The following is a 22,118-nucleotide window of genomic DNA, read 5'->3' on the forward strand; positions in this document are numbered from 1 at the left end:
GTTTGGCTTCTCCACGGAGAGAGAAAGAGAGCGGACACACATCAGTGGTTTCACCGGGGACAGAACAGAAGTGTGTATCGCTGCTGCACTCATCAGTCTGTTTTCTTTACTGTTGGTCAGTGTTTTTCACCATAAATACAAATTGCACAACATCACTCGGTATTACCTAAATTTGTCAATTAGTGTTGCTCCAACGCATCTGATCTTTCACTGCCCTTGTGTCCATGTGTAGCAAACGGTTAAATGCTATTTAGCTAATGCATGTGTATGTACGTGTGTGCACACAAACATGTGCGTGCGTACTTGTGCCAGCTAAACCAGGCAGCAGATTGCAGTGATTTTCAGCCAGCTGGTCTGACTGTGTTCCTATCTGTCACCCCTGCCAACACACACACACACACACACACACACACACACACACACACACACACACACACACACAGGGAGGTCATTGTCAGATCAATCCAAACCCCTTCAAGGCCTTCCTCAGCCAATGAGCAAGCCCGATCCCTGGCATTTCCTGCCCTGGCAGACTTATGGCTACGCCTAATGACACTCATGATCGCTGTAAATAAGGACATATGTTTGCTAGTTGAGCGCGTGCCAATTCCAGGGTTGTGTGTCATGTAGACCGACTTACTCAGCTGCTGGAGATTGTGCACTGCGTTGTAGGATTTTGTTTAGCTCTTACAGGTTTGGCAAGTGTGAATTTGGCAGAACTGGAGGATGTCAAACCAGTAGCTAACCATGTCAGATTTCTGAGGGTTCTGGATGTCACTGGGCATCCCATTCACACATGTGCTGTTTGAAGCATCCCACTAGGTCAGATACAAACACATGAATGGCAGCACAGCATGGGAAGAAGGTCTGCAGCGTCCTCTGTGTGCAGCGCTTCTCTCCTGGGCTGCTCAGCAGTCGTGGTGGGCACTGCAGATGAAAAACCAGACGCTCCCCAGATCATAGCTGCAGTACAACCCCCAGGCAGCGCTGGAGATAAGTTGAGCTGCCCTCCAGTTATTGGTAATCCTCTCCACTTTGGGGACTGACCCGTCTCCTGGAGGACATCAGAACAGCACAGTATGGTTTTAGCCAGGATTCTTTTTCCCGTCATTTTCTGTCATTCAGCCAATTCATTCACTGTGAAGCTACGGGAAGCGCTTTTAAAATATGAATAGGAGACGAGCATATTTAATGTAATAAAGAAAGCGATGCTTTTAGAAATGGGAATAATCTACACATTACAAAGCTATGCTATTAATTGACAGTAAGTAGTTAGAATATAATAGAAACGCTTGATTTTGTAGCTTTAAGACCATAATCTAGCCTAGAATTGGTACATGATCTCATTCAGTTTTCAATTCTAAAATGTTTGAAGTGTTTAAATCATTAAAAAAAAACTATTTTATAGCAGTTATCTTGCTAATATTACTGCCAGCTCACAGACAGTGGATATTGCAACTAAATCATCAGGGCAGTAAGACTCAGTCACAAACTGGTACAGTAAACCTTGTAGACTGTGCTGTACAATAGCTTAATAACTCAAATTTGAGGACACATTGGTATCAAAACTCATTTAAAACTCTACGCCGGCAATTTAAATTTTCTTAAACAGAAACAGCAGTTAGAGCAGCAGAACCATTTTGTTTCCATCCTCCTCGGTTTACTGAGTGAAAAGAACAGACTATGACAACATGAGGAGGCTACAATGAGCAGCATTGTCTGTCGTTTGTCTTTTCTTTGCATTTGTGTGTCACTTGAAAAGATCATATTGACGCTCGGTTGGTGCAGCTGATTGATGCCGGTTCTCCCTTTTTTAATGTCAAGCCCAGCTCTGGATTGTTTAAGACTTTAAAGTGTCGCCTTTCACAGAAACATTGATGATTTATTCTGTCACCAGTAGCCTCTGGGACTTTGAACATTCTTGCTCAAATGTGATATTTGGTCATTAATAAAAAGGTTTTTGATTGAATTTCCGAGTAATGTCATGTGAAGGACACTTTGAGCCCAGTGGAGGAAAAACAACGTGACCTTAACGCTGGATGTGGCCACTGAGTTGTTCCTTGGAGACGTTGTAGGATTGTAAGGCCTCCCACAGCATCTCCACAGTCTATACATATACTGTACAGTATTAGTACAGTATGGAAATGCATCACCACATTTAAAGTTCTGTACATGATGTTTAGTCTCAGACAGTAGAGCTGGAGTTGCTGCTTTTTCAATTTTCTCATCTGGCACTGAATCTTAATTCTAATTTTGAGTAAATCCACCAGATTTACACTCGTGGGTCACGGAGGGATTAATAATGCTCAGCATCTTCATGTCAGTTTCTACTTGGTAAGAAAATGTCTGGTTTTTGAAAATACATTTGAACTTCCTCTTAAGTTTAGTAAAAGATGAGGATCAACCGAACCTGCAATTTAAATGACCTAATGCTGCACTAATAATGGGAACATAGAAAGAGAGAGTGAGAAAATTTCAGCATTCCACTTTCTTTCCACTCGGGCTTTGACGATTAGGATTTTAGTTGATACTTGTAGTCAGGCTGCATAAATCTGATATAAAAAAATCAACAACAGTGAAATTTTAAATTAAAAGACAAAGCTTATCAAAACGTGCTGTATACTGTATTTATTTATTTACATGAGGTCAGCTCACAGTGTATACATGCATATATTAATACTGCAGATTCATCACATCTGGAATGTGCTCCATTTTCAGTTGCATTTGCCGCCGGATGGAGAAACAGATGAACAGTCTGTACATTCAACATATAAAACAAGTGTCTAGTTAACCGCTCTGTCCCTGAACACTGTTTCTGCGGACACTACTATTAGTATTGTATAAACAGAGATTCCACTCTAACTCTCAAAATATAAAGCCCAATTTACTTCAATTTAAACTATACAATATCTTTTTGAAATCTGTAGTAGCGAATGGGAATACTGTAGTGGCTGCAATGCTTCGTATTTGACTACTACAGGAGTTTAAGTACACTGAACCATGTGGACAGTTAACAGTAAATAAGAAATATTATCCCAGTAACCTTGATGGCCAGCAGGCCCCGTGGCTCTCGGAGGCCAGTATAGAACAGTGGTGCACGTACACCGGGCAGCTCCCGGATGTGGACGTGTGCGACCGTAACCTTCTTTCTCCTTGCAAACGTCAACAACAACAGCTTCTTATCTGCGATGCGGAGCCCTGCTAACTTTGGCTCCAGTGTTTCTGATGACTTCTGACTCTCCGGGGACGCTCGCTGTGATGCGCGGCCTGTCGCACGCACCCCAGTCAGTACATTATCCTGCCACTAGACTTTAATGTTAAATAGATAAGGCCGCACTTGACAGAACTAGTTTTATATGACGGATAGCTTTATACTCTTCGCAGACAAATGGCTTCAGCCTCCTGGCCTTCATCAGGGGCTTGAATAGTGGCCTCTCCTCCTGCTCTAATTCAGGGAGGATTCGCATTAACACTCATTCAGCTGTTATCACCTTAGAGGGGCTCCTCTAATGGGCAAAATGCAAATGTCTTCATTCCGTATTCACTTCCAGTGTTAAATATACAGTATGCTGTTTATACGCCACAGGAGCCCAGTGCAGGCAGGATGCACATTAAAATATGAATCTCATAAAGTTTGAATTTTACTCAAAGTGCTTTCCAGTGTAAAGCTGCACATTGCCAAGCACACCAGCTTTTCACTGAATGTTTAACCTGCAACCTTACATTTATTTATAGCAGTCAAATATAATGTTTAAAACATTAGCATTGGTGCACACTAGCGTATTTATACATTTAGGAGACACAGAACATCATTATCATTAATGCAGTGTTGTGTTAGTTTAGCCTGATCACTTTAAATCCACCAAAATGAATGGGACTATGAATGTGCCATTTCAACAGGCTGAAACCTAAACCAATCATAGGGTTGGGTGATTATTCACTGGATCTTTGAAAGTTCATAGTCTTCTGTTCATTTAAAGCAGGGGCGTCAAAGTGATGCCCTCGAGGGCCGCTGCCCTGCTGGTTTTCCACCTCTACCTGCCCCAGCTAATTCTGATTACCTTGACCAGGTGTGTTTAGTCAGTGAACAGCTGGAAAAGCCAACTGACACACCTGATCAAGGTGATCAGCAGAGAGAGCTGGAAAACAGGGGCGGTGGCCCTGGAGGACTGGAGCTTGACACCTGTGATTTAAAGTATTAGGATTAGTTACTCAGGACTACAGTAAGTATCATTATTCATTATCATTATTTACTTATTACTTATTATTTTATAATAATAATTTTTTGCACTAATTTTGCTACTTATTCATATTTAAAAAAAATCCCATTTCTGGATATTTGCTTGATATTTTCACACTACATTTTGTGAAGTGCTGTACACACACGACACTGCGTATGCAGTAATAAGTCCTGTACTTTTATTGTGTTAACTGTTTCATTGTAACTCTTCAAATGGTCAATTTTTATTCTCTTTGTTAACACTGCCAAACGAGAAAAAAATAAAAAATAAAATAAAACTGTCTCACAATTTTAATTATAGAGTCTTGCAGTGCAATTTAAAACAATGATTAACTACACACTTGGCAGCACAAGACTTCCACTGTAGAGCAGCTTCTAAACTACTTAACCCCAAAAGCACATTGTTTGGCAAAGACCACACTAGGAACAGTTTGGGCATTTAAGTAATAAAGTGAAGCAGTTTGAAACAAGTTCTGTTATTAGTGCTGAAAACGACACTAAGCTAATTACCTGCAGTTAGAATTAAATACTCATCTCACTGTTGGGTTTCACTGCTGCTGCAGTGCATGTGGCTGAGAAGGCTGTAAATTATGTTGCTGCATTGGAGTTGAGAAAGTAGGAGTCTGTTCAGTATGTTGTCTCATACAGAAAAGACTTAAATAAATACAGGTACATTACGTTCACCTATACAAGGGATTGTGTACAGCGTCACCTGAAGTTAGCGTCACACTGGTTCCTGCTACAAACAAATCCAGTTGTATGTTTCAAGGGGATTGCATTTGAAAGCTCAGTTCAGAAAGGAAACCCACACAAATAAAGTTTTGTTTGTGGTTATTTATGTTTTCTGAAGCAAAACACTGTATCCAGATGTGAAAAGTTTTCACAACAATGTCTTAATGCAAGATGGATACCAGTCCCCAAAACAACAGTAGAATATTTAGCCAAAGTTTCGTCCCAGCCTTTTTCCTAAAGCGATATAAAATATAGACACAGGTACAATTATACATCAAGGCTACAAAAACTCTAAGCAGACATCAGTACATGAAAGAAGCCTTTTCTGCGGCTGGAACGATACAGTAGCATTTTATGCACCTGGAAGCACAAAGGTATTTGCAATGTGTAAGACCTGCATATGAATAGGAACCCATTTATTTGTATATTTATAAGCAAGTTGTTACATTCATGTGTTTTTTTTGATATTTACAAATTTTAGAAAACATATAACTAACTTCAAATGGACCGTAGTAATCCAGGGATAGTTTTAGACTAGGTTTACAATTCGGTGTCATGTTTGTTTAAACAAATGTACTACAGTAATATTGTGGTAAGTATTGTATTGTGGTTCCTCCAAGGCTTTTGTATGAAGCACAAGGAACCTGGTCCTTTCTTATAAACGATGATTGTCGTTAGTGAAGCCTGAGTCACTCTGTGAGTCCTAATATTTTTCCACTTTAGCGCAGCGGATCATACTCACTATTATGTAATGCTGATACCAAAATGTGCCTGAAAAGCCTCCTAAGTGTCACCCATCGACTTCCAAGCGGCGCGTCTCCTTCTGCTTGTTCTCTGGATGTGGAAGTGGGCTATGCGCAGTCTTTAGCCAATTATCCGAGCAGCAGATGACCCAGGAAATGAGCTGATATTCTATTCATGAGAACAAAAGATACACTTTGCCGAGCTGAGCGGAGATCAAGTCACCCTGGTGCAGATCCGCACGCTGGATAATTGAGCCTCATTTATGTTTCATCTCATTTGGATATTCCAAAATCAAACCCGTTTTGGGGGAATTTTGCTCGAGTGCAACTGTTGGGTTTGATGAATGTTTGTTGGCGAGCTCTTAAAAGGCTTCTCACAGGGGCCGTGCGAGGCAGTAGGCAACCGTGAGCGCATAAATTTAGGAATTTAGGGAAGGAGGGACCCCTTGTGAGAACAGCAGCTTTTGCCCGGCTGCAGTTTGTTCTCCGCTTCCAAACGAGCAGAGTTTAAACAGACACATTAGCTCTTTGAGATCCTACTGCACCGCACGCACCCGCTCTCACGAAAACCAGCGCTAGCCGAGGCTGATTATTGAAGCCATTAGCTGTGTGCAAAGATGATTATTTACTAAACACAACACCTGGGAAGATGTAGTCGTCTGTACTTTGGAAATGTGGAGAAATTAACGCCATCCATCATGACACAGAGGCGCTCAACAACCAGCTCAGCCACAAACCACCCAAAATGGATAGAGAGAGGCTGCATGTAATTAAAACTTTCCTTCTAGATTAATGTATCATCGGTCAAACTGATTAGCTGCAACTGGAATTATTTTCATTGTAAAACAATTTTGACATGAATGTCTGTCTGAAGGAGCCATAAGGCTGATGGATGAAGCAGTAAACTGCTCATAAGAAGTCATTTACAAGTTCATCTTTGATAATATTTAATTATTTAATTGCAAAATAAAATAGTCAAAGAAACAATATTTACATCAGAAATAACAGTCGGACCACAGTCCATCAGGTCTATATGGAAACAAAGCACTAAACTTCTTACATGCTGATAGTCTTTGTAGAGTTTAAAACCGCTGTTTTCTTTCTGCGGAGCCAGATGTTATTTACTGTAAACTCCTTCCAGGCTTCCACTCCTCCTCCTCTTGCTTCCTGCTATCATTGAGTTACAGTGTTTGCAGCGGACAGGAGGCGCTGACAGTAACGTAAATGGTAGCAAGTCAGATTCTTAGATTTAGGGTTTCGCAGGACATTAAACCCGTTTCTGGGATTCTGAATTCTGGAGCACGACTCTCAACTCCAGCGCCTCCGCTGTGGTTCACGGACCCTTAACTGCGTAACGTGGTGCCGCACAGTGATGCGTTAACGCGGCACTGACTCCGACGCTCAGCGGAAGTTCTGAAGTTCCTAATGAGGAAAACTACCTCGGGCTGAGAGAGGGAGACAAAGAGGAGGAGGGAGATAGACACATTAACGACAGAGAGAGAGGAGGGAGCGAGAGAGAGAGAGAGAGAGAGAGAGAGAGAGAGGAGAGAGACACCTCGCCTGTCATCCTCCGGACCGCGCCAGACGGTGAGAGCGCCGCTGCCGGAGGAGGAGGAGGCTCAGACACCGGGGCATCGCCGGGCTATTTGCGGTCGACGGGCGGCGGAGCGCCCGGAGGCGCCGTTCTTTGAACGCAGCACCGTGCGTGTCCGGCGTCGGGAGCCACGCGCACGCCGCGGCGGCGCGTTCACCTGGATACGCGGGAGCCCCGTTACGCACGGTTCGGGGGAATCTAGAGGAACGCCTCCGGAATTCACCTGTTCACCCGAGCCGCGGCGCGGCGCGGCGCGGCGCGCGCCGGCGTGGCGGGACGTGGAGCGGCTGCCGTGGCCCTCCGTTAGAGGTAAGACCCCGGAACGAACCCCGGGGGCGAAACGCGCTCCGGGGGACGCGTCGCCCCGCACCTTATCTGGAGTCGCGCAAGTCCTCGCGCTGACGTCCCCGTCGCGCGAGCAGCCGCACGCCACAGTTAGCGCCGCGTTTGACCGGCGTCCGGGACGTGGGAGACGCGTCGCGGAGTTTGGCGGGTTTGTGCCGCTGATCCTCGCCCCGGTTGTGGAGCCGTAAACTCTGTGTGACAGCGGGCGCCGTCATGCAAGGCGTGCGAGACCTGACATTCCTCAGCACGAGGCGCGTGCGAGAGGGCGTGTAGGTGTTGTTGCAAGTCATCTGTTAATAGGAAACATCGATTGTGTATTGGTTCATTGGCAGCACGGAGTCCCCTCCTCACGTCCTAATAAAGTGATTCAATTTGGAGGCAGATAGAGCCACTGGCAGCCCTAGCAACTGTGTGTGTGTGTGTGTGTGTGTGTGTGTGTCCTGTCTTGCCCACTCTACGAGGCCGACCCCCCCCCCCATTCTGTTGTTTTGTTTATCCACGAGGTAATGACACCGCACTCTGGCTGCTCTCATTGGATTTAATAAACTCTCCAACAAAAGAGCCATTTTCCTTCGAAATCCGAGCATCATAATGAGCACCCTGATTCCTCAATATAAACGATATCTTGAAAATGTGAGGTCAGGAATGACAGCCAATTAAAATAAGCAGCTTATGATAAACATGAAGGGACACTTTGAAAATACGGCACAGCCCGGCTAGGGGGAATATTAAAGTGATCCCCTGGGAGATAAATATAGAACCAACGATGCTTGTTCACATATGGGCCAGCACAGGTTTACTGTCACTCCCACAGGGAGGAAATTGTCGTAATAGTCCTTTATATCAAAGCAAATGAAAATATATGAAAACACCATAAGGTGAGTGTAAACATAGCCTGCCGTAAGTACCTCCAGACATAATGTTGTCCCACGGTACTAGAACGAATAACTACAAATAAATTAAATATAGCTTTTAGTGACACATACACAGTAAAAAGCCCGTACGGTGGAGATAAGTAGTTAGGGATTCCCTGTATATGTAATAATAATTGTGGGAGTAGCAGTATCCAGACTTCTGGAAAGCACTAATAATGTACATCAAACTGCTAAAGTACTGCATTTAATCGAGGATGACTCAAACCATACAGGTGGAAAAGTAAAGAGAATAGGTATGAAATGTTTAGATCATATTCTGTTCACATTATCGTCACAGTTTCAGAAACAGTGTGATGTACAAACATCGAGCTGTATCAGATTCTGGTCTGTAAAACCTTAAATGTGAAATTTGCTGGAAACAAGTTTTAGACAAATCACATTTAATGTCCCTTTAATAAATAACATTTATGAATGCATGGGTACCCTGCTTTAATTATACTATAACTGTCACAGTGTCTTTCTCAGTGTGACCACATCCAGCCAGTAGGGATTTATTTTAGAGTATTTGTTTGCCTTTCTCCTCAATGCTGAGTTTTTTTACTGATTTTATTTATTTACTTCATAAAAGTTTCCAAGTTTTCCATTGTTTTCCTTTCACCCAGAGTTGTGTGTTGGTTGTGTTCCTGGGGTCAACTGTCTGTTGGCAACAACGTGTCTGTTATTCAACCATAGCGACAAGTAAACAAACACGGTTCCTGTGTGTGTGTGTGTGCGTGCGTGCGTGCGTGTGTGCAGACCACTTTTCATGGCTGTCAGGATAAATGTGACTCAGATCAGTGGAGGGTTTGGTGAAACCACAGCAGCACCTGAGCCTTGTGGTTGTAGGTGAGGCTTATTAGCTTGCAGGTCACCTGCGCTAGGCTGAAAGATGTAAGATCCCTTTCACGCTACTATGATAACATCCACGAGTGATGCTGGATGATGGATCAAGCTTCTTGTGATAAAAGGAAAGGAAGAAAGAGGCCGGGGCCCATCACAGTGTGTCTGTGTATAAAAAAAGCAAACAAGGACAACAAAGTGACAGTAATATCCCTGAATCGGTGTAAAATATTAAGCTTTGATATGCTAAATAAGTCTTAATGTAACCTAGGCTGTATATTTAGTAAATTCATAAAAAATGTTACAATAAACAATTTTTTATATATTGATATATTTTTTGATTAATTGATGAACATAGCATAGCATTTAGCATGTACACTCAGTTTTTATGTTGTCATAATTATATTGTTTTGAGTCAAATCAAAATCAAAGTCATTTTATTCGATCATGTTGAGAGGTTTTATCTGGAGTTCCAGAATGGAGGAAGTCGTTGAAGCGGGGGTAACGTGGATGAAGACATACATATACAGTACATACAATATACATTTATATCTTAAATTGCATCTAACGTTCTGAATGGCCATACACCAGCGCAGAGAAGAATCATGCTCACGGAGAAAACATAAAAACGTTCAATAACCGCTGTCTTATTTCTGCTGAATATTTTTACAATGTTAAAAAAGCAACAGAATCTAATAACCTGAAACTCAGTGAAGTTTAAGGCCGTTAAATAATGTTAATCATGTTGAAGATACATGCGATAGCTTGGGATCAATACATTTGTATTACTGCAGTGAGGATTTCTTTGCATTTAAATTATGTATGCGGTCTGTGAGTTTGGTTAAAAGCTGTAAATTCAAGAGTGGCGTTGCAGGTTGTGGCCTTCCATAAACCTCATACAGCACCATTCACTATCACCCTTTCAAAGCACGACAGAGCCCACGCTGTCATAACTTTATGTTATACAATTCAAATGTATTTAGTATTATAAACTCCACATCACAGTTTCCATTCAAGGTTCTGTCTCTTTAACAGTTACAACACTTTTTTTATTCTCAGTGCTTCATGGCTGGTTTTGCAAAGCGTGATGTGGCACCTGTTGGAATTGGAGACCTTTAAAAATAAAAGTCCAGATTAGTGATTTCACCATGTGTGGTATTGTTACAGTATTTATGACGCTAATCCTAAAAGTGTGAGGAAGTTAAAAGTATAGCTCCTCTTAAGCAGGTGTTCCATGCCGGTAAGTCCTACACTAAGTCGCTGACCGCTCCCATACCCAGAAGTGTTCTGTGGGTGAACTCTGACCCCTCACTCTTATTACCATATTGTGTTCAGCTTTGTGACTATCGCTCATTTCCTAACGGCCAGTGATCGTCCTCACAGGGGCACTTATCTAGATGTGTGTCAGCCGGTGTGTGGCTGTCCTGTGCGCTGCCTCCCAGGCACCAGGTGCACTTGGGATTTGCCACACTGGGTCAGCTCAGCTCCACTCACCTTATTATCCTCTTTGGACAAGGACCGATGTAATCCCCCGTCCACCCCTCCTCGTTTCCCTCTTTCTGTCCTGCTCTTGCATCATTTTTCACTCCTCTCTTTTTTCCCTGCTTCCTGTCTACCTGCATCTTGTTCTATTTTCGTCCCTTCCTACTTTTTTGTATTTATCCTGCCTCCCTCGGTGTCTCCCCTCTCTCCGCCTCGCCTCGTCTCTTCGTCCTGTCACCCTGCCTGTGAATTGATTAGCCGGGCGCTGCTGCTGCTGGTGACGGAGCTAACTCATCACGCTTGGTTTGGTGGGTCGGAGCGGCTCACTGTAACGTGACGCCGAGGCCGGGGGCTGCCGAGGTAGATGGAGGCCGGTCGAGGAAAACGCTGCCATCCGGCCATCTGTTAAAGTGCAACGCATGATTCTTGTTCTGTCACCCTCGGCGCTGTAACTCTCACCCCCTAATACGCCCCTGTCACATCCCGGGGGAGCTGCTGTGACTGAGCGAGCTGTGTTTAAAAGCAGCATATGTTTAGAGGGAGAGAGAGGGACAAAGAAGGGTGATGAAACAAAGGAAAGACAGGAAAGTGAATTTGAATCAGATTTGCCATAAATAATATTGTCACAGTAGAAGAAGTGATCATGCGTTTAAAAGTGAAATTAAAGTGAGAATAGGTAAAATGCAGCTTGTTTAATGAATCAACAATCAGCTCCTTAGAAGTGGTTTTATTTTTTTATTGATTATAGTAATTTAAACATATATAAAATTCAGAACCAGTCTTAACTTTTCCTACTGCCCAGTCCAGCATCTGCTCTGCCAGGTGTTGACGGTCCAACACGTCTGCTGGAGATCCAGATGAATTCCTTTACACTTCATAGCACCACACATTGCCAGCAAGGATCATCTCAAGGCAAAATTATTTTGAAAGCTCAAAATGAGTCCTCTTTAAGTGAGCACAAGATGATAGTGGTGTCGTCTCAGCACCCAGCCGTGCTCCGATGGGGTTCCCAAATAAATAATCATCCGAGCCAAAACCACCTCCCTGCTTAAAGCTATTCTTCACTGCTCAAAAGCAAGTTGTGTTATAAATATTTTACATTTTGTCAGCAACAATTTGCAACAGCATTTACCATTGATGGTCTGTGTCCAGAGAAAACTGAATTAATACTGTATGTGTTGTGGCTGAAAATGGCCATATCCTACAACACCCAGAATGCATTGTGCTCTGACAATTCACCTGAGCTGCAGTGATTGGACCTACCTGTCGTTTAGCTCCGCCCCCTCTCAGCCCGACCTCAGCACTAGTTGTAGTCTGTGAGCACATGGCAATCAATCCCCTGAGACGTCTCAGGGGACTTTTGCAGTTGAATGAATGATAATATCTCTGCATAGAAAATGTGAAGGAATCCCTTCATTTTTAAATACTACTTGACATCGTTTGGGTCAACCCCCACTGAAAATCTGTGACGTTTTCCTTTAAGCTTCATTTATGATTCTGTGTTCAGACATGTTCCGTTCCACATCAACCAGCTTCAATTCCAGCGTCCACTCGAATAGCCAACAGCAGCGGCTTTGTGTAGACATGCTGATAGGGAGCACTTTATGTGACACCAATGAGTTAAATTATCGATGTGACAGGATGCGGTTAACATCATTGTATCACTGGTTAAATCCATTACTATTACACATAGCCATTTCAAAAAGCTGTTCGAATCAAATTTCATTTATCATTGGGAATACAACAATAAAAGCTAAAAATCGATCACTTAAAAGCAATGAAAGCTACATTTATATTCAAAACACCTCCACATGGACATGTCAGCATTATTTTCTTGGCTTACTCTACAATAATGTGCTACACCTACATCCTGTTTGTGTGTTACAAATCTTTCCACTCCCATCACTTTGAACCTCTTTATTCTGATGCCAACAGCGGAATGAAAATGCAGGGGCACACTTTCTGGTTAAAGTAACATTCCTGGACTGTCAGACACTGTTGATCAGACATTTGATGGCACAGCAGCCGTCTCTGTTGCTACAAAACATAATTTGTTTGTGCGTTTGTTTTTGTTGTGCGGCATCGCCGTGGTGATTTCCTGGCTACATCAAGTTTATCACCACAGTCCTGCAGTCTGTCGTCTGTGAGCAGCCAGCAGTGTAAACGTGTATCAGTGAGAGGGTCTGTGTTTCTTTTCTAACATACACGATGTTATCAGCGTCTGCAACCGGTGTGTGTGCGTGTGTGTGTGTGTATGTGTGTGTGTGCGCCTGCATGCGTTGGGAGGAAGGAGGCTGAAGGAAGATTGTGTGAGGAGGAGAGAGAGGAGGTGGAGGAGGCTGAACGTGAGAGCTTGGATTTCTCCTTGTTTATCGTTGCTGGACTGTCTGACCAGCTGGCTGAACAGAGCAATGAAAAGCAGATGGATAGAAGTGTGTGTGTGTGTGTGTGTGTGTGTGTGCACGCAGCTGTCGAGTCGGCCAAATAGAGCTATAGCAAGAGATAGAGCCATGAATTGCTTAGTGTGTGTGTGTGTGTGTGTGTGTGTGTGTGTGTGTGTGTGTGTGTGTGTGTGTGCGTGCGTGCGTTGGCAGAAGCGCTGATTGTATTGACAGCTAGCTTATTGTGGCAGCGCTGAGGCCCTTGATAAATCACCTGGGGGCTCATCCTGGGAGACTGTTTATGTGACATCACACACTCATGTCCGCCCTCCCCAGCGCTTTGTGTGCGCTTGTGTATAATGGACGGACAGAGGTGGGACCAGGCTGACAGAGGGGTAATTAGAGGAGGGGAGAGAGCAGAGGCTGAAATATTGCGTAACTCAAATAGTTTGTCTTTTTTTTAAAGTAATAACCCGAAACAAAATGCCGTTTGTCATGAGTAATACAATGCAAAATAATGAGCTTCTTACATTTACGGTGGTATAAATCAAATGTCTTCCCAGGCCTTTGGGAAAGCAGTTCTTTGGGCCAAAACAAACTGATTAGTCTCATCTTTTTTCTGAATGAAGAATTGTAAATGTATACATGGATATGTAGCTAATTTAGCACAAGGAAGGAGATCAATGAATAAATTTGAGCTCAACCCTATTCTTTGAAAGGGTGAACAATGTTTTTGTCAGCTGAAATCCAATAAAAACTTGATACAGTACTATATTTTCTTTGGATGAGGTTTTGTGTTATTACCCCAAAACGCAGAGAAATACCACAGTGCTCAGTTTTCTGCTTTAATAACAGAACTGTACTGTACACGTTTAAGTCCAGATTTGATTGACAAGATGAAAATTGTGGCAAAGATAAGTTTTGATACAGTGCAGTGTTTCACTAAATGAACTTTGTTATTTACCACATCTGCTGAATGGGGAGTTACCAGATAGCGTGTGTATAGATGAAGTCATAGTTTGCCACCATGGCTTGTATTTGCACAGAGCTGTTAATTGCTTGGCAGTAAAGTCAGTGCCAACATGCAAATAATATAGCGTCAGCCAAACGGAAACACAGCCACGGTTTGATAGTGTTGGACTCGTCCCGAGCTCAGCTGTGACGTCACTGTGAATGTGGTACTGTAAGTGTGTGTAGACCGCTTACAGCACGATATAACGCAACCTTAATGATATCAAACCAGCTGTTGTTTTGTTGTTAGATATGGTCCAAGCTAATAAATATTATTTTTTTATTGATTATGATTTGGGAATCTCTATGATATATGTCACAGTGCACAGAGCTAATGTGAATAAGATGCTGCACATGTACATGAATAGCAGTGATGGCATCACCATTGTTTGGGTTTATCTGCATAGGAAAGACCTTACTTACTGTTTTGACAGTTTCACAAAGTGTGAACCGCCATCATCAATGCCATAATGATTTGAGTTTGGGTGGGCACATTCCTCACTCTCCTCCACCTGCTTCTCACAATTAGGTGCTGGGGCTAATTCATTTATTATTGAGATGGATGGGTCGAGGATGAAAGCGAAGGGAGAACTAGTGTATAGGTGAAGCCCATACGACCAAGTACCTCTGCCCGGCGCTGCATTTTAACAGCATATCATATTTTGCACTCTTTGTGGGCTTTAATCGATTTTACAGCTTATGGGTTCATGATGTTTAGTCTATAAGGCTGCAGTGTGGTCACAGGACGGGGTTCAAAAGCCTTCACAGTGCAAACTCGATTTGCAAAGGGCATAAATTCAGCCACATAAAAATGTTCTGCCTGCACTGCGTGTGCACGCGTCTCCAGCTGGAGCTGGAGCTCCTCCTCATCCTCTGTCTGCGTCCGCTTCCCCTCACTTTGCTTCTCATCAATGCCAGTGTGAGTAAAGGCTGATCCGCTAAACAGAGCAGGGATCGTCTCTGTGACTTGCTCTGTTCAATGAGATCGCTCGCTAAAAAAGCAAGTCACTGTCTATTTCAGACGTTTGAACTGTAGACAGACGAAGCAGAATCTATTTATATGACGATTTACTGTAACCCTTGGCTATGAGTCAATCCTTTTGTCTGAAAATCTGCTTGCTATACAAGTTTCATTCAGAGCCATTATTGTAAGTGTATCCATTCATTTGTTGCATTTGCCGTCTCACCCAAGGGACACAGTGTGTAAGATATATGTATATATCATTGCCACTTAGCAAGAATTCATTGCTCAAAGTGGCAGGGGGTAGAATAAAATACTTTCCACATCATCCATTTCTGTTACCCGAGGAGCAGCAGGATTGATACCCATCCCCGTGGAGGTGCTAGCTCCGAGCTAACCAGTTGCAAAATGTTGCCTCATTTTTTTTCAGCGACAGAAATTCCCCCCCTTTCCCTTTTTTTTTCTTCCCACTGTTGATGTGTGAAGGGACTGAGTCAGGATCTGCCACCGGGAACCTTGAAGTTTCTTTTATTAAAACATCACAAGCAAGCTGAGTCGCTGTCAGTGGAAAGGTTCATTTTGCCAATAGACTTGAGTCAATAGACTTGAGCCAATAGTCTGAAAGGTCATCAGGGGAAGTGGTGTCACTCACATGGACACTGGCTTTTGCACAGAACTGTGTATAAAATGATATGCTTGGTGAACTGCACTGTTAAGCCTACAAATATGAAGCAATAAAGCACAGAGGAAGAACTGGATGTGTGTGGAAGTGAGATTTCCAGCGGCATTAAACCGGCAGACAGGGAGCTCTCTCATCCCATCTTTCTGCTCAGGTTTCTGTAGAACACAGAGGTGGACCCATCCGAGGGAAACTACAGGAGAGAGAAGAGAGAGATCAAAGTCAAAACTCCGCGGAACAGCTCTGAAATCGTATTTTACAGTTCTTCTCTTTCTATTGGTCACACGGTTCTGTTTTGTTGTTGTTTGCTATAAAAGCCCGAACCTTTAAAGAATGTGTTCAATGTCAGCGTCAAATTAGAGTCTGAAGTCAGAAATGATTTTTATTTCCATGAGGTTCAGCTTTGTTCCTAAACGCTAGGGCTTTATATTTAGAACCTTGAAACATAGAGCGGTGTTATGGTGAGTCAGTGTATCACATGACTAACGTGGTAACGGCTAAAGAACAAATCAACATTAAATTTATGCGAGGAAAGCACTTTTAGTTCAGTTGCACCTTAACCTTAACCAACGTCTGTGCTGTGAACGCGCTCCTTTTTCATAATCTGCATGTGATTATGAATCAGACGAGCGCAAGCTTTTAGGTCTTGGTTTAAAGAATACGTCTAAAAACCTTGGCGTTTTCATGGTTCCACGTTACCTCTCATGATTCCTTTGAAGAGTTGATCCATTCCAACAGAATTTGTTTGGTCGGATCAACAAAGACATATTGTCTCTTAAACTGCTGAGAGCCAAAAGCACATATTCCCCGGCCTTATATTGCCTGTGTAGTCGTATCCATTAACGGTGGGAGAGCACTTGTTGTTTATTGTCCGTGCACCTGCATGCATCAGTATTTGTGCATTTAGGTCTGTTTGCCATGTACTGTAGCACAACAGTAGCCCCGTCTGCATCACTCAGCACCATTCGTGGTGCTTTTTGGTATCAAAGAGGATGCTTTTAGCCCTCCGGGCAGATCTGGAAGCGCTGCTTTGTGTCTGTAAGTGGCAGAGCGTGGACTGAATGTTTTAGCTAGCGAGCGTGCGTGTATCGATGGAGACGGAGCGCCGGAGCGACGGACGGGACAGCACATGAAAAGAGGAAGAAGACGGCAACGTAGAAATGCAAGAGGGGGGAAGTTTCAGAGTGAAAGTTCATGTCATGAACTCGATGTCAGACAAATTGCCTTAAAAGCAAAGTTTCTCAAAGTGTGTCTAGATGCACGATGAAGAGTGGAAGGGACCAGCACAAAGGGAGGATGCGGCATGAATGGGTGGAAATTTCAAATCTGGGCTGTCACATGCCTCCCAAATTGTTGTGTTCCCTGGAGATCACGGGTAGGACCACTCGCTCTCTTCCAGCCTCTCCCTCCCTCACTCTCTCTCTCACGCGCACTTGTTCAGTCTGGCTTCAGAGCTATCGGGCATCTTCAGCTGCCACCTGAGACAGTCACCTGACAAAAGGCGAGGAGAGGAGACAGGTGAACGCTCTGCCGCGATAACACTGTTCTCCTGTAACGGATACGTCTCATTATCAGCATAATAGGTTTGGTTACCATGAAGAGAACACGACTATAAAGGAAATTTTATTTGACACAAAAAAAGCTTTGAAATATTATGCAAATCTGCCTCCCGACCTGTGGGTTCAATTTATTTTCAATTAAGTGCTTTACACAGGCATGAAACTAAAGAGGAAGCCATCAGTATAACTAATCAAAATTCATGCAATAGATTAAATATGTTCATACAACCTGTGTAGGTTCAGGGTCTGCATAGAAGTTTTCCCCTGTACTTGTATTTATGCACTTCTTGAGGAATGGTTAAATAGTCTGATGTATATTTAATACGTACAGTAGAAATGTTTATAATTCAGGTCCTAGGAGCCAAAAGAACTTTCCACTCGTTAACTTTAACGGTGACTAGTTTGCCTCCCTGCTTCCGTTTGCTGACCTCAGCTCCTCCACCATCGTCCCGTCCCTATTTTAATGAGGCGTTCTGAAAATTCAAATATTATTTTAGCAACAAGGACACTGGGCCAAGGTTTAGTGTGCGTTTATGCCTCTTTGAAGTTGCTACGCGAAACGATCAGAATATTATTAAAAACACTTTGATGGGTGAATCCGAGCCCCCACTGTTTTGGGGGAATTACAAGTTATATTTTGAGCATAGCACCACTTCATGAATATGAACTGACACCACAGCAGTGGCTTATTCACTTGTACACACAATTCTGCCAAACATCTGTGCTTCATTACTTTTCCAGGTTATTCTGATGTGCAATATTAATCTGATGTGGGAGGCTGAATTAATGGGACAAAGATGTACAAATGTTCCAGACCCATTTCAGATCATTTTAGCTTAATGGGAACGCTGTGACATACAGTTTCATCCCTGCAAATCAGCATGAGCACATATTTCGTTGTGCAAAACGTGACGTAATGAATGAAGTGGATGCAACCTTTTAGAGGCACCTTAACCCAGACAAGCCTCCAGTCCTCCAGTGAACTACACAGCTCTGTGTTCAAATAGAGATGTTTATCAGATCAGATGTTCAACCATGAAGATGTGCATTCCCACAGCGTACGGACCAGGAGCTGTGTTACCTCATGGACTAGAGGAACTGGTCTCCATTAACTTAAACTATGCCTGTATGAATCACTTTGCATGGACAGGGAGAAATATTGTTCCAGCTCTGGCGCTGGTGTGACTTAGTGTTAGGAGGCGCACGCAGGTCATTAACCGTCTGCTGTTTAAGGCTGTGGAGGTGGTTTACTGTGCGCTCTATCAGGAAACAACACTAATAAAAGAGTTTAACGAGAGTTTAAACGCGCCCGGTAAACGGGCAACACTGTAACTGTGATGTGGAAGCGGCGAGCGGCCTCCCATGGTAGGAGACACGCCGGGTCTGTGGCTGGTTCACACGACTCTCGCTGATTTGATCCATTGTAAAAATAAAAGCGTCTGATGGGCCAATCCATCAAAGCTCAGGCAACCGCGGCGGCTTCATCCTGAACTGCAGAGGGAACTCAGTGCAGACATGACAGAGCGCTTGAGATGTCAAATCAAGGACACACCTGCACCAACACAGATTATCATAAGCCTGGATTTGTTTACAGGCAGCTAATAATCAGGCCTTTCATGTTTCACGTAGGTTGTTTTTTACTAGTGGAGTCATGGAAAATATTTCCTTGTTTACTTTTTTAGGGTCTGAAAATTCTGAGCATTTTAGGGTTTGAGTCCAGCTTTTTTACAGAGTGGGTCCCACTAAGTTAACCATTATTTTGTCACTGCAGAAATGACTTTAAAACAGCATCTACCTGTTGGAAACAAAAGCGGCAACGCTTGTTACTGCTCTGTAATTTCCTGAGAGATTTCCTGGAACAGGCAACGCTATTGTGGAAAAGATTTTTAATTTCTCAGACCTTTTGAGTTTCGTTGTGTTGATTTGTCGATTTCCAGCCGAGACGTCTTTTAAGCGCTTACACAAACCTTGCAGGAAATGCAATTTAACAGCAATTTCCATGCGACACATTATCTGCGGCGGCTCTGTGTGCCTCCTGTGCAGTATCTCTAACATGGTGTGAATGACAACAAGCCTACTGTAAACATGCAGTACATACGACGCCCTTCGCCCAGTCATCGACACAAACAGGTGCTGTGTGCAGATTGGAGCCCACCCATGGCTGCTCGGTCCGTAATTTGTTTCCTCCCATGCTGCAGAAGGCGTAGGACTGGGCCTTGTCGAGATTCGCTGGCGTGGAACGAAAACCTCATTGGGAACAGATGCAATCCAGAGATTAGCCAGGGCCGCGACGTGTATTGTAAGAATCGTTCGACCGGATTAGCTTTCCTCCGGTTTGTGGCGCATAAAAGGAGCATTGTGAACACATGAAATCTGCAGATTGTTCTGGGGTGATTGTCACTCAGTCTGATTGTTGTCCAGATATTACACAGAGTCCACCTAAATGCGATCTGATTGTGAATTGATTTTGTCTCCGCTGGTCAATTGAGAAGGGAGAAGGTGATCGTTGTTAGTTGTGTGTCTACAAACTTTATACACACACATTTTTGTAAAAGGAACGAAGGAGAGTGTAAGGTGTAGATCTGTTGTATTGACTCTACAGTGTGCAGTGTGTGTACTTGTGTCCGCAGGAGCCTTTGCACAGCCAGTCTATTTACAACTAGATGGGTCTTATCATGCTGGTCTTAACCCAATACAGCCTGAGGAAATCAATGCAAATATCTTGTTTGTGTCACTTTACTTCATTTACTCCTTCTATGCTGCCTCTGCTCCTCATCTTCTGTTCTCCTCTCATCTATTTCTCTTCTCCTGCCTCTCATCACACTCCCTCGTGACTTTCTATTTTCACCCTGCTACTTATTTCCAGCAAAGCTGGGTGACAGGCAGCTTTGCTAAAAATGAAGGGTCAGGATTATCACTTTGTCAGATATAATCAAGAATTCATGTTGATTTACATTTGCATGAAGTAAGACCAATAGTCTGCGGGTCCAAGTGCACATTTCATGTGCACATATCCTGTTTTCCGTTTATTAATGCAGCATGGGGTAATTCTGGTGGGTTAAATTGCCTTCAGCAGTGACAGAATGTTATAAATTTAATAGAATGGCATAGTGGCCCTTGACAAATTAATTAATCATCAAAAAAGACAATTCGATACAGCTGGTAGCCGATGGGAACTGCAGTCAAATTACCTGGTGACCGTTTCCCCTGGTTCGCCTGTCTGTGCATCAGCTGGTAAAGCGTCCTTAAAGACGTCTGAACCGAAGCGGCAGGAGGTCTACAAAGACCGGACCGGCCACATTCAGGAAGGAGCTCACAGCTTCAGCCTGAGATAACTCCGTGGATTAATGGCTGGACGTTCTGGCAATCCTGAGAAAATGCCAGTTTTCACAGTGTGCCCAAACAAACACGGTCAGAAAGCAAGCAGGAAGACGCAGCCTGTAAAAAAAAAACAAAGAAAAGGCAGGGGGCTGCATGAGCAATACACACCATGCTGCAGTATCTCGATTTGGCCAACTGTCCCCAAAATCTGAAAGTGGGCAACTTAATTAAATTCTACCAGGATTTCACAGCCAAATCCTAACTGCAAAGGTGACAAAGAGTAACATTTGCAGCTGTAAGGAATAAGGTCAATATATATACAGATAATATATAGTTTTCCCTACAACAAATGACAGTGCAAGTGCAAGTGATGACAGAACACCTGGTGTTTATTCTGTCGTTGTTACAGTCTGCATGTTGTGTATAAGTTGCAAATGGCACCACATACGAAACAGCTGAGAAGACACTAACTGAATGATGACGACATGTTGGAGGCCCCCTGCTGTGTTTGGATCTATAAAACCGCAAAAAGGTTTAACACCCGCACTAACGTGTAGCGTCGTCTGACACAAGCTCCAGCGTTTAACAAGAAGTTGGTATTGATGCAGGTGTTTCCCAAACCCCCCAATTCAGATTCAGTCAGTCATTTAGAGGATAATGTTCCTCATGTCACCTCGATACATGCGTCTACTGTACAGCTGATAGTTCAATCATCCCAAATAGCTGCTCCGTTGGCAAACACACACCCCCAACGTTGAATGAAATTAAATTAAAATGAAGCCTTGCTGCAAAAAATGAGAACATTTTTGTCCCGATTGATTCTTCAGCGGCTTCATTTCTGGAGAGGATGCGAAGTTTGGCTCGGATACAAAGTGTTTACCTTACGGTGTTCATTAAACACAGAGCATGGCTTTAAAATGAGTTACGTGTGGACCGGAGCTGTTTGTGTAGCCAGACGTCTTTGATGCTTTATCTGCCAAGCTGGGCATGACTTCAGTGAAACCCCACTTCCTGCCTCTTCAGTCACATGACCTTCCCCGGAGACGCCGATAGGGCCACGCGCGCCGCCCTTATCCCGCGTCTCCTGAGAGCTCGATAGGCTGAGGCACGTCTTCATTTCCTGTCCTTTGAGTTTTGGGTGCCTTCCTGTGACAAACCAATCTGCTGTGAGATAATGATCTGTCTGAAGGAGAGGGAGGCGACAGGCGGACAGAATCGTGCGTCTGTGTGTTTGTGCGCATCTCTGTTGTCGCACATGAAAGTGGCCATCAATCATCGGCCCGTCAACAAGTCTGATTAGAAACATTTGCACGGAG

At 43.5% G+C, this 22,118-nt stretch overlaps 1 protein-coding gene across 22 annotated transcripts in view; it reads left to right on the forward strand.

Moving 5' to 3' along the window:
* The window catches only part of dmd (dystrophin), a 192,541-nt gene that overhangs the window by 15,501 nt on the left and 154,922 nt on the right, over nt 1-22,118 (forward strand). Inside the window, exon 1 of one of the 22 annotated variants that reach the window (XM_055507118.1) lies at nt 7,280-7,618. The exons of the other annotated variants lie outside the window; for them this stretch is intronic. The gene's annotated coding sequence lies outside the window, so the exon portion shown is untranslated. Of the gene's footprint in view, nt 1-7,279; nt 7,619-22,118 lie in introns of those variants that run through there. 22 annotated transcript variants of the gene reach the window in all.

The sequence above is a fragment of the Betta splendens genome, chromosome 2, assembly GCF_900634795.4.
Source record: "Betta splendens chromosome 2, fBetSpl5.4, whole genome shotgun sequence".
Taxonomy (NCBI): domain Eukaryota; kingdom Metazoa; phylum Chordata; class Actinopteri; order Anabantiformes; family Osphronemidae; genus Betta; species Betta splendens.